Source organism: Rana temporaria, chromosome 9, assembly GCF_905171775.1.
Source record: "Rana temporaria chromosome 9, aRanTem1.1, whole genome shotgun sequence".
Classification (NCBI taxonomy): Eukaryota; Metazoa; Chordata; class Amphibia; order Anura; family Ranidae; genus Rana; species Rana temporaria.
In genome coordinates this window covers 14,146,266-14,159,043 of record NC_053497.1, presented here as the reverse complement: position 1 = coordinate 14,159,043, position 12,778 = coordinate 14,146,266, and the positions used below count along the sequence as shown (strand labels likewise).

General features: G+C 48.4%; 1 protein-coding gene across 2 annotated transcripts in view; it reads right to left on the bottom strand.

Moving 5' to 3' along the window:
* Positions 1 to 9,435, bottom strand: part of CLCN5 (chloride voltage-gated channel 5) — an 84,558-nt gene extending 75,123 nt beyond the window's left edge. For both annotated transcript variants that reach the window (XM_040322833.1, XM_040322834.1), the window contains exons 1-2: positions 9,328 to 9,435; positions 5,754 to 5,818 (exon numbers count right to left, since the gene is read on the bottom strand). The gene's annotated coding sequence lies outside the window, so the exon portion shown is untranslated. The remainder of the gene's footprint in view (positions 1 to 5,753; positions 5,819 to 9,327) is intronic.
* Positions 9,436 to 12,778: the final 3,343 nt, after the last annotated feature.

Genomic DNA, 12,778 nt, shown 5'->3' with positions numbered 1-12,778 from the left:
GGCCGCGGCTTCGGCCTAGCTCCGGAGCCGCGGCAATGCTAGTGGCCATGTAAAATATCGGCCTAATTTGGATAAAAAACGGCCAAATATCGGCCGATATATCGGTCGACCTCTACGTAGGACTCTGCTGCCCCCCCCCCCCTCGCCATCCTCGGTGAGGGAACCAGGAAGTGAAGCGCTCCGGCTTCACTGCCCAGTTTTCTACGGCGCATGTGTGAGTCGTGCTAAGCCTGCTGATTGGCTCCCGCTGTGGACTGGGAGCCGAGTGTTCCCAGAACACAACGGGGGGGTGACGTCATGCCCGCAGTCTGGCCGAGACTGTGTGGCTGGAAGTGGGTGCAAATACCTGTCTTTAGACAGGTATCTGCACCCCCCTGAAAGGTGTCAAATGTGACACCGGAGGGGGGGAAGGTTCCGATCAGCGGGAGTTTTAGGGTGGAGCTCCGCTTTAACATCACGTTTTGAGTTCAGGTTCACTTTAAAAATTATACTATAGGTGCGATAAAAAAAAAAAAAAAAAAAAAAAAAAACACACCACACACACACGTCTCTCATACTTGCCTCAACTGTACAGTTTGTTTTGCACAAAGTGGCCCCGAACATCCTCTTCTGGGGTCCCATGGCGGCTCTTGGCTCCTCCCCACATCAGCTAACCCCCCTCTGGGAAGCTCTCTCCCAAGGGGGTTACCTTGCGGGTGTTCTCCCGTGTCCAGCATGACTCGGCCCCGCCCCCCCGTATCATTGGATTTGATTGACAGCAGCAGGAGCCAATGGCTGCGCTGCCATCAATCTATGACCCGAGAACCTGTGGAGAGAGCAATGGCGGGATCGCGCATACGGAAATTCGGGGCTCAGGTAAGTAAAACGGGGGGCTGGGGGCCCTGACACTGCAAGGTGTTTTTTCACCTTAATGCATAGGACGCATTAAGATAAAAAAACAGGTTTACAACAGAATGCAAAACTATTCCATTATTAGCATTACCTTTGCATTAGTTACTGGATGTGATAAAGTTAACAAAAGAAATTAAGATTTTAGCCCAGGTGACCGATTCAGAAAAAATTTTATCTTGTGCCGTCTCGCAGCACTTCAGAAAAAAAAAACATTTAGAAGGGAAATGGAAAGAAAAGGTAAGTGAACCAACAATGCACTAACTTAACGCCCGCCGCACGCCTATATACGTCCACAGAATGGCACGTACAGGCAGATGGGCGTATATATACGTCCCTGCCTTCTAGCGGGTCGGGGGTCAGATCGGGACCCCCTCCGCTGCGTGCGGCTTACCTCCGGGAGCGATCCGTCTTGAGGGGGCGGCTGTTCGTTTCTGTCCGCCCCCTCGTGATCGCTCCCAGCCAATCCTGTGAGCCGCCGCCGTGTCACTTCCTCTGCCTGTAAAATGTAAACATAGGCAGAGGAAGTGATGCAGCTCTCCTCTCAGCAGTATTTTCAAACCGCCGAGATGAGAGAAGAGTCACAGTAAGTCGCACCAACACTACACTGACACCAGTACACATAGGGGGGTGATCGCAAGGGGTTAATGTGCCTATCACACTGTCACTAATAGCAGTGATCATATAGGTACTGATCACTGCATTTAGTGTCAGTGTGACAGTTACTGTGACAGGCAGTTAGTGTTAGGACCAGTGTAGCCCCGTACCCCCCCTAATAAAGTTTTAACCCCTTGATCACCGCCCTAGTTAACCCTTTCACCCCCTATTGCCAGTGTCACTAAGCGATCATTTTTTTCTGTTGCCGCTAGGAAGCTACTTTTTTTTTTATTGCGATTTTTTTTTACTAAAGACATGTGGCTGAATAAATTTTGGCCTAAATGTTTGACTAAAATTTAGTTTATTCAATTTTTCTTATAACAAAAAGTAAAAAAATATTGTCTTTTTTTCAAAAATGTCGCTCTATTTTTGTTTATAGCGCAAAAAATAAAAAATCGCAGAGGCAATCAAATAGCATCAAAAGAAAGCTCTTTTTGTGGGAAGAAAAGGACGCAAATTTTGTTTGGGAGCCACGTCGCACGACCGCGCAATTGTCTGTTAAAGCGACGCAGTGCAGAATTGTAAAAACGCCCCTGGGCATTTAGCAGCATATTGGTCCGGGGCTTAAGTGGTTAAAGGAACCCATTTAGAAAAAAAAAAGAAAAAAACCTTTACAACGCTTTAAGGCCTGTACACACGATCGGATTTTCATCGGACAAAGCGTAGGACTTTTGTCCGAACGGCGTTGGCCAGGAACTTGTCTTGCATACAAAACGGCAAAGAATTGTTGGCCAACAAACACAAAACGACATTTAGGCTCACATCTATTGTCACACAGGGGAGAGGACACAGGGGAGAGGACACACACACAGACTCTCCAGACCAGCCCTGCCTGTCTGTGGATATCAGGGTGGATATAAATCAATGATTAAAAAAAAAAAACACTTTATTTTTTTATTAATTTTATTTTAATAAAATGCTTTTGGAGTAAAAAATCTATCTAAAGACGGTAAAAAAAAAAAAAAAAGTCCTGCTAGCCGCATTTTTGGAGCGGTGAAAGAGCGGTGTGTATACCGCTCCTGTCCATTGAAATCAATGGGCACTTTGGCTATACTGCTGGCAATGCGCTGCTTCAGCCCTTTCTCGGCCGCTAGCGGGGGTTAAATGCACAGCGTTTTTCCGCTGACACTATGGGCGGCTCAGTGTAAAAAGGGGTCTTATTGTTAAAGTTAATTGAACAAGCTAAAGTTAGAAGCCGATTGGTTAAAGCACAGCTGCACCAAGATCTTGTACTCTCCAGTTTTAGTAAATCAACCCGCTATGTGTCCAAAGTCGCATGACAAGTCGCATAAGCGTGTGAATGAAGTCCCTTTTGCAGGCATGGCCAATCGCAGCCCGTGTTACGGTTTTGAATGGCCCGCCTGGTTGTTTGGACTTATATATCTTTTGTGGCCCCTGACGATCTCCCAGCGCCGGGGCCACAATGGTGTGGCATTCCTGGCAATGGTGGGTGCATTCCTGGCAATGGTGGGTGCATTCCTGGCAATGGTGGGTGCATTCCTGGCAATGATGGGTGCATTCCCGGCAATGATGGGTGCATTCCCGGCAATGGTGAGGATACATTCATGGCAATGGTGGATCCGCAGATGGGCACCTGTGAGGCTACAGATGGGCACTAACCCTTATTTTGCTTCACAGTTCTTTATTTAAAATGACAAATAAAAAATCCTGAAACTTTCCTCTTAAAGTGAAGGTGCGTGTTATACGCCAATAAATACGGTATATCCAAATAATATGGCCAAGCTCATCTCTTCACCACACACAGCCACAAAGTCAAGAGAATTCTTGTTGGGCCGTGTATTAGGCCTAGTACACACGAGAGGATCGATCCGCGGAAACGGTCCGGAGGTCCGTTTCCGCGGATAAATCCTCTGGCGGATTTTGATCTCATGGTTGTACTAACCATGAGATCAAAATCCGCGCGGAATTCCCTCCGCGGCGACGTGCGCGACGCTGTAATATAAGGACTTCCACGCATGCGAGGGATGGAATCGGACGGATTGATCCGCTGTGTCTGTACAGACCAGGGGATCAATCCGCTGGACTGGATTCCAGCGGATAGATTTCTTAGCATGCTAAGAAATTTTGATCCGCTGGAAATCCATCGGCCCGAAAAAAATCTGCGGATAAATATCCGCTGGGTTGTACACACCAGGGGATCTATCCGCTGAAACCGGTCCGCGGATAAATTTCAGCGGATCGATCCTCTCGTGTGTACGGGGCCTCAGAGCTCGAACGAACACACTTAGACCAAATTTTTATGGTTTCAGGCAAAATGGTGGGCCCTCGCGCATGTTCACTTGATCAAATCTGGCCCTCTTTGAAAAAAGTTTGGACACCCCCTGCCCTATTGTTATAAATGAGATTGCCTGGACAGGAGATTCATGGAAAGCCATAGGAGACCCTTCACAGAGAGTCTGGGCTTTACGTGAAAACCTCCGGGGGACGCCGTGCATCTCTTCACATCGGACACTTGCCGGGAATGGCGCACTGACCTCAGTAAACGCACATTGAGGTCTGAATGTTTCTACCAGAGGACACAGACTTCCATGTACACGACAGAGGAATTGTATGGAGACCTGAAAGCCACAAGCCTGCACAGGATGATTGTTGGGAATACATTTGTACATCTTATATATTGTCCATATTGAAGTTCCTTCTTCTTTTTCTTTAGAAAAAAATAAATCTATCATCACTCTCCACTTATTACAAGACCAGAGGAAGGAAAAGACGTTTCCTGCTTCATCTGAAAACGCTGACACAACTTCACAAGAAGAGAGATCGTCCTCCCCGTCCACCAATCAGGAGGGGTCACAGGACGATATCAGTGATCCTGAATCACATTACTCCTCCTCCGTCTTACTCGTGTGTCTCCCCCTCACTTAACTCATTCGTGGATCCAAAAAGTCATTTTCATTCTTTTAAAAAAAGTAGAAGCAGAAGGTTTTTGATCTGAATACATTTTATGCATTAACACCTTCCCACCCGGCCTATAGTAGAATGACGGCCAGGTGGGGGTTTCATCATCGGACGTCCTTCACAACATGCAGCTTGTGCGCGGTGATCTGTGGCGTTGTGCGTCTCCTGGAAACACTGCAACTCTGATCACAGTAAAGAGCCTATGACGGAGGCAATTTACCATGTGATCAGCTGTGACCAATCAAAGCTGACCACAGTGTAAACAGGAAGTGGCAGTTCCAGCATTTATCTATTCACGCTGACAGGATGTGAGGAGAGCAGATAAGAGACTCCCCTGACAGGAGGGATGCATTGATTATCAGTGAAGCCCCATCAGAAATGCCTGCCAGTGCCCACCAGTGATGCCCGCTTGTGCCCAACTGTTGTGCCAGTGCCCATCAGCGATGCCTGTCAGTTCCTCCCTATCTGTGCCCATCAGTCCTGCCAATCAGTGCTGCCCCACCAGTGCCACCCCAGTGTCGCCTGCCAGTATCAGTTGCACGCTGCCAGTGCCGCCCCGCCAGTGCCCTCCAACATTTTTATCATTTTTTTTTTAATTGTTTTTTTTTTGTTTGTTTTTTTGAGACAGAGCTTTCTCTGGGGATATTTAATCGCTACTGTTTTTTTATTTTTTTCATTTGCTGAAAAAATACCGAAAATTTTGAAAAAAAAAAAGTTACAAGATTTTTGTAAATGAGTATATTTTTCTCCTTCCCTGGCGGGCACTGGCCCGCCATGGCAGGAGAAAAAAATACTCATTTAACTGATAGACGGCATTGATGGGCACTGATGGTGTGGTGCCAATCAGTGCTGCCTGATTATCAGTGCCGATGTCCCGTTAACACAAGCCAGTTATCATCTCTCTGCTTCTCTCCTCAGGTGGTCAGCGCGAGAAAAGAAAAGCGGATAACAGACTTGCGTTTACATCCTGTGATCAGCTCTCATTGGCTGACAGCTGATCACGTGGTGAAGGACCGCTGTGATTGGCCCTTTACCCTGATCTGTGATCAGTTAAGTCCGAAGGACTCGGCGATCACTGGGTGTGCAGGCAGCATGATCACGGGAGGACGTCCATGTACACCCCTCCCGGCAAAGTAAGCCCGTTCTGTAGCCGTCATTCGGCTATAGTGCATGCAAGAAGCGGTTCGCGTCTTTGGTTTGTGGTGCTCAGATGGCGCGTATTCCCCCTTTAAGTAGATAATCTGTATACAGATGAAAGAAATGTTTTGCGATCGTCTTATAAAGTGTACCTGGCTGGAACGTTCCACAGCTTCAATCTTCTGATGATGTCATCGTTTGTATTCCTCGCCGGGACCTAAAAATGTACAGAAATGTGACAACAGAGGAACATTAAATGTGACACATCAGAGAAGTACATGGAAGAAGAGATAGAAAAGCCACAATGACAACAATCTGATAAAGTGGATCCTTCAGTTCTGGATGGAGAAGAAGAAGAAGAAGGGTTACACCCCCTGTCTGTGTCCCTGCTGGGGAGATTCCTTCTCATCACCATCATCATCACTGAAGGGAAAATCCAATGTTTTGAGTGGAAGATGAACAAATCTTCCATTGGGAACACTTTCCGGTGACAACTGCCTAAGATGGGACCTCCCCCTCACTTCCTGTTGGGCCAGCAGGACGGGAAGTGACGGTAGATCTCCCCAATGGGACACCTGCTGGGCCTTTACTGTTCTCTGTGGCTCCATTAGATAATATCTCCCCTCACTTCCTGTCCCGGTGACAATGGTTTCACCAAACAGGAAGTGAATTATCGGGTGAAAATACGGTTATCAGCGTTTTGCCGATATAAAAAAAGTGTCAATAATGGCATTCAGCATCCCACTGACTTCAATGCCAAATCACGGCCCATTGACTTCAATGCAAGAACAACCCCCCCCCCCCCCCACTGACTTCAATGCAAGAACAACCCCCGCCCCCCCCACTGACTTCAATGCAAGAACAACCCCCGCCCCCCCCCACTGACTTCAATGCAAGAACAACCCCCCCCCCACTGACTTCAATGCAAGAACAACCCCCCCCCCCCCCCACTGACTTCAATGCAAAAAACCCTGCCATTGACTTCAATGCAAGAACACCCCCATGGACTTCAAGACAAAATTGAGGCCCATTGACTTCAATGCCAAAACACCAGCCATATTAATTAAACTCTTGACCACTGGGCACTTAAACCCCCTTCCTAACCAGACCAATTTTCAGCTTTCGGTGCTCTCACAATTTGAATGACAATTACTCTGTCATACAACATTGTACCCATCTGAAATTGTTGTCCTTTTTTACCCACAAATAGAGCTTTCTTTTGGTGGTATTTGATCGCCTCTGCGGTTTTTATTTTTTGCGCTAAAAAAGAAAAAACACTGACAATTCTGTAAAAAAAAAAAAAATCTTGTTTCTGTCATATTAGCGGGTATTGCAGAGTATTGGCGGTATTGCAGAGTATGGGGGGGTTATTGCAGAGTATGGGGGGGTTATTGCAGAGTATGGGGGGGTTGCTGCAGAGTATGGGGGGGGTTATTGCACAGAGTATGGGGGGGTTGCTGCAGAGTATGGGGGGGTTGCTGCAGAGTATGGGGGGGTTGCTGCAGAGTATGGGGGGGTTATTGCAGAGTATGGGGGGGTTATTGCAGTGTATGGGGGGGTTATTGCAGAGTATGGGGGGGTTATTGCAGCGTATGGGGGGGGGGGGGTTATTGCAGCATATGGGGGGTTATTGCAGAGTATGGGGGGGTTATTGCAGAGTATGGGGGGGGGGTTATTGCAGAGTATGGGGGGGGGGTTATTGCAGAGTATGGGGGGGTTATTGCAGCGTATGGGGGGGTTATTGCAGCGTATGGGGGGGGTTATTGCAGCGTATGGGGGGGGGGTTATTGCAGCGTATGGGGGGGGGGGGGTTATTGCAGCGTATGGGGGGGGTTATTGCAGCATATGGGGGGGGTTATTGCAGCATATGGGGGGGGTTATTGCAGCATATGGGGGGGTTATTGCAGCGTATGGGGGGGTTATTGCAGCATATGGGGGGGGTTATTGCAGCATATGGGGGGGGTTATTGCAGAGTATGGGGGGGGTTATTGCAGAGTATGGGGGGGGGTTATTGCAGAGTATGGGGGGGGGGGTTATTGCAGAGTATGGGGGGTATGGAAGTATTGCAGAGTATGGGGGGTTAAATGCAGAGTATTGATTTTATTGCAGAGTATTGCGCAGGGATGGACGGCTGGATCTGTGACTGCATTTGTCACAGATCCATCCCACAGCAGCTGCTGCTGCCACCCGCTCTCCCCCCTCTCCTCTCACACTGTACCGATCGGTACAGAGAGGAGAGGGAGGAACCGGCGTCATGACATGACGCCGGTTTGTTTACAAGTGATCGCTCTGTCATTTGACGGAGCGATCACGTGGTAAACCGCCGCTATCAGCGGCGATTTACCGCGATCTGTGATGCGCCGGGTCTTCTAGATGATTCCGGGAGCGCGCCGCAGGGGGCGAGCGAGTGAAGCATTCTGGGAGGACGTCCCAGGGACGTCCTCCCAGAATAACTCCACCGCGCTGTAGACGTCTTTTGTCTATGGCGCGGTGGGGAAGTGGTTAAATCTTTAAGACTTTTTTCTTTCTTTTTTTTTAAACTGTCCATTCCAGTTCTGGTTTTTGCATCCTGAATTTTTAGTGCAGAATTTTCATTTCGGTGCACCACTAATATATCTAATATATCTCTATGTAATAAAAATAGAAATAGATTTGTTTTTATAATATTCTATAAATCAATTTTTATCCATACAAGAAATAAAATTATTATATACAGTATATGTGTATATATATATATCAAAAATTAATATACACACACCTAGATTTCCCCCCCCCTCATTTATAGAGGAAAATACAGCATATAAAAATATAGAAAAGGAAAAAAAAAAATGAAAAAACATATTTCATTGCTAGATTTAAAAAAAATATATATTGTTGTTATTAATAATAATAATAATAATAATAATATTATTATTATTATTATAATAAATAGTAATAATAATTATTATTATTATTCAATGCAAGAACAACCACCCCCCCCCCCCCCCAACTGACTTCAATGCAAGACCATTGCATTAATAATAATAAAAGCAAATAATAATAATAATAATAATAATAAAAGCAAATAATAATAATAATATTATTATAAATAGTAATAATAATTATTATTATTATTATTATTATTATGCTTTTTTTTTTTTTTACCCATTTTCATCCATATGCGAAATATAAAAGAACATTCCACCCACAATAAATCGCTCTATGAGCCCCTCGGACGCCCCACAGACACACCGCCGCCTTTAAACCACCAACAAATCGCACTCCTCAGGACGGGCATTTTCTGGGTGACGCTCCTTTCCTTATAGGAACCTCTTTGGGGGGGGGCAAAATACAGAGCGCCCCCTGTAGGACCACACACTCAGCAACAACGCACCCACTACCACCCCCCCCCCCCCCCGGCCATTGGTGTCTCCAATACAGACCTCCCCCACTTCCTGTCTGATGGGACTGTTGTCACCAGGACAGGAAGTGAGCAGAAATCTCTCTCCTGGGGTCCCAGAGGGCATTAACAACCTAACAGGGGCTCCAAACTGCCCTCACTCCACCCAACACTGAGCCCAGCCCCTGTCCTGGGTGGGCATATTGAGCCGGTCACATAGACAGTATGGAGGGGCTCAGAGGTGGTCCTGATATGTCCATCACTCCTTCCCAGCCATACCCCTCCCCCAGACCCCGATATATATCATATCACATCGCTATATGTCATTATATACATTCTCTGCTTACCTCACTCTCTAAGAAGAAAGCATGTGACCGAGCCCGGCCAACCAGCAACAGCAAGCTTGGCAGCCTCCGGAGCCACGCCCACACGTTTCGTCACCTCATCCGGTTACATTGTCAACAGCGTTCCGCTCGCTAGAGGCCGAGCCCGCCCCCTTCTATGGTGTCCGCGGCGCTCCGGGCTATTACAGCAGGTAACGGAGCTCCGACAAAATGGCCGCCGCTGTGTGGTGGGCGGGGCTTTGGCGTTGCTAGGCTCCGTGTTGATGTGATTGGGCTGTCGTTGTGTAAAGCTCAGTAATGACCAGGATTACAAATAATTTTCTAAATAAAACAACTTCCATATGTGTGTTTATATTTTTGCCTGAGCGTCAGCTGTAGAGTAGAAGTGAAGGAACTTTCAATAGGATAACATAAGACTTTAACTTTGTTTGCCATCTGTGTCCCCATTGAGGAGATTTCCCTTCACTTCCTGTCCCACAGTCGCAACAGTGAGAGGAATCGCATTCGGATCGCTCTTTATAGAGCATATGAAAGGCGGCATGGGGGCCTCCTCACCACCTAACCTGTCAATACTCCTTCTCACCGCCTGTCAATACAACTCCTCCTCACAGCCTGTCAATACAACTCCTCCTCATCGCCTGTCAATACAACTCCTCCTCACCGCCTGTCAATACAACTCCTCCTCATCGCCTGTCAATACAACTCCTCCTCACCGCCTGTCAATACAACCCCTTCTCACCGCCTGTCAATACTACTCCTCCTCACCGCCTGTCAATACTACTCCTCCTCACCGCCTGTCAATACTACTCCTCCTCACCGCCTGTCAATACTACTCCTCCTCACCGCCTGTCAATACAACCCCTTCTCACCGCCTGTCAATACTACTCCTCCTCACCGCCTGTCAATACTACTCCTCCTCACCGCCTGCCAATACAACTCCTCCTCACAGCCTGTCAATACAACTCCTCCTCACCGCCTGTCAATACAACTCCTCCTCACCACCCGTCAATACTACTCCTCCTCACCGCCTGTCAATACAACTCCTCCTCACCGCCTGTCAATACAACTCCTCCTCACCGCCTGTCAATACAACCCCTTCTCACCGCCTGTCAATACAACTCCTCCTCATCGCCTGTCAATACTACTCCTCCTCACCGCCTGTCAATACAACTCCTCCTCACCGCTTGTCAGTACAACTCCTCCTCACCGCCTATCAATACAACTCCTCCTCACCACCTGTCAGTACAACTCCTCCTCACCGCCTGTCAATACTACTCCTCCTCACCGCCTGTCAATACAACTCCTCCTCACCGCCTGTTAATACAACCCCTTCTCGCCGCCTGTCAATACAACTCCTCCTCACCGCCTGTCAATACTACTCCTCCTCACTGCCTGCCAATACAACTCCTCCTCACCACCTGTCAATTCAACTCCTCCTCACCGCCTGTCAATACAACTCCTCCTCACCGCCTGTCAATACAACTCCTCCTCACCGCCTGTCAATACAACTCCTCACCGCCTGTCAATACAACTCCTCCTCACTGCCTGTCAATACAACTCCTCCTCACCGCCTGTCAATACTACTCCTCCTCACCGCCTGTCAATACTACTCCTCCTCACCGCCTGTCAATACAACCCCTTCTCACCGCCTGTCAATACTACTCCTCCTCACCGCCTGTCAATACTACTCCTCCTCACCGCCTGCCAATACAACTCCTCCTCACCGCCTGTCAATACTACTCCTCCTCACCGCCTGCCAATACAACTCCTCCTCACCGCCTGTCAATACAACCCCTTCTCACCGCCTGTCAATACAACTCCTCCTCATCGCCTGTCAATACTACTCCTCCTCACCGCCTGTCAATACAACTCCTCCTCACCGCTTGTCAGTACAACTCCTCCTCACCGCCTATCAATACAACTCCTCCTCACCACCTGTCAGTACAACTCCTCCTCACCGCCTATCAATACAACTCCTCCTCACCGCCTGTCAATTCAACTCCTCCTCACCGCCTGTCAATACAACTCCTCCTCACCACCTGTCAATACAACCCCTCCTCACCGCCTGTCAGTACTACTCCTCCTCACCGCCTGCCAATACAACTCCTCCTCACCGCCTGTCAATACAACTCCTCCTCACCGCCTGTCAATACAACTCCTCCTCACCGCCTGTCAATACAACTCCTCACCGCCTGTCAATACAACTCCTCCTCACTGCCTGTCAATACAACTCCTCCTCATCGCCTGTCAATACTACTCCTCCTCACCGCCTGTCAATACAACACCTCCTCAACGCGGTGAGGAGGAGTTGTATTGACAGGCGGTGAGGAGAAGTTGTATTGACAGGCGGTGAGGAGGAGTTGTATTGACAGGCGGTGAGGAGGAGTTATATTGACAGGCAGTGAGGAGGAGTACTATTGACAGGCGGTGAGGAGGAGTTGTATTGACAGGCGGTGAGGAGGAGTAGTATTGACAGGCGGTGAGGAGGAGTTGTATTGACAGGTGGTGAGGAGGAGTTGTATTGACAGGCTGTGAGGAGGAGTAGTATTGACAGGCAGTGAGGAGGAGTTGTATTGACAGGCGGTGAGGAGGAGTAGTATTGACAGGCGGTGAGGAGGAGTTGTACTGACAGGCGGTGAGGAGGAGTTGAATTGGCAGGCAGTGAGGAGGAGTTGTATTGACAGGCGGTGAGGAGGAGTTGTACTGACAGGCGGTGAGGAGGAGTTGTACTGACAGGCGGTGAGGAGGAGTTGTACTGACAGTCGGTGAGGAGGAGTAGTATTGACAGGCGGTGAGGAGGAGTTGTACTGACAGGCGGTGAGGAGGAGTAGTATTGACAGGCGGTGAGGAGGAGTTGTACTGACAGGCGGTGAGGAGGAGTTGTACTGACAGGCGGTGAGGAGGAGTTGTATTGACAGGCGGTGAGGAGGAGTTGTATTGACAGGCGGTGAGGAGGAGTTGTATTGACAGGCTGTGAGGAGGAGTTGTATTGACAGGCGGTGAGGAGGAGTTGTATTGACAGGCGGTGAGGAGTTGTAGTATTGACAGGCGGTGAGGAGGAGTTGTATTGACAGGCGGTGAGGAGGAGTAGTATTGACAGGCGGTGAGGAGGAGTTGTATTGACAGGCAGTGAGGAGGAGTACTATTGACAGGCGGTGAGGAGGAGTTGTATTGACAGGCGGTGAGGAGAAGTAGTATTAACAGGCGGTGAGGAGGAGTTGGATTGACAGGCGGTGAGGAGGAGTAGTATTGACAGGCGGTGAGGAGGAGTTGTATTGACAGGCGGTGAGGAGGAGTAGTATTGACAGGCGGTGAGGAGGAGTTGTATTGACAGGCGGTGAGGAGAAGTAGTATTAACAGGCGGTGAGGAGGAGTTGGATTGACAGGCACCTGTGTGTAGGTGAGGATGTAAGTAGTGTGTAGTGAAGGAATACATGGAAGGTATTTTCTGAAG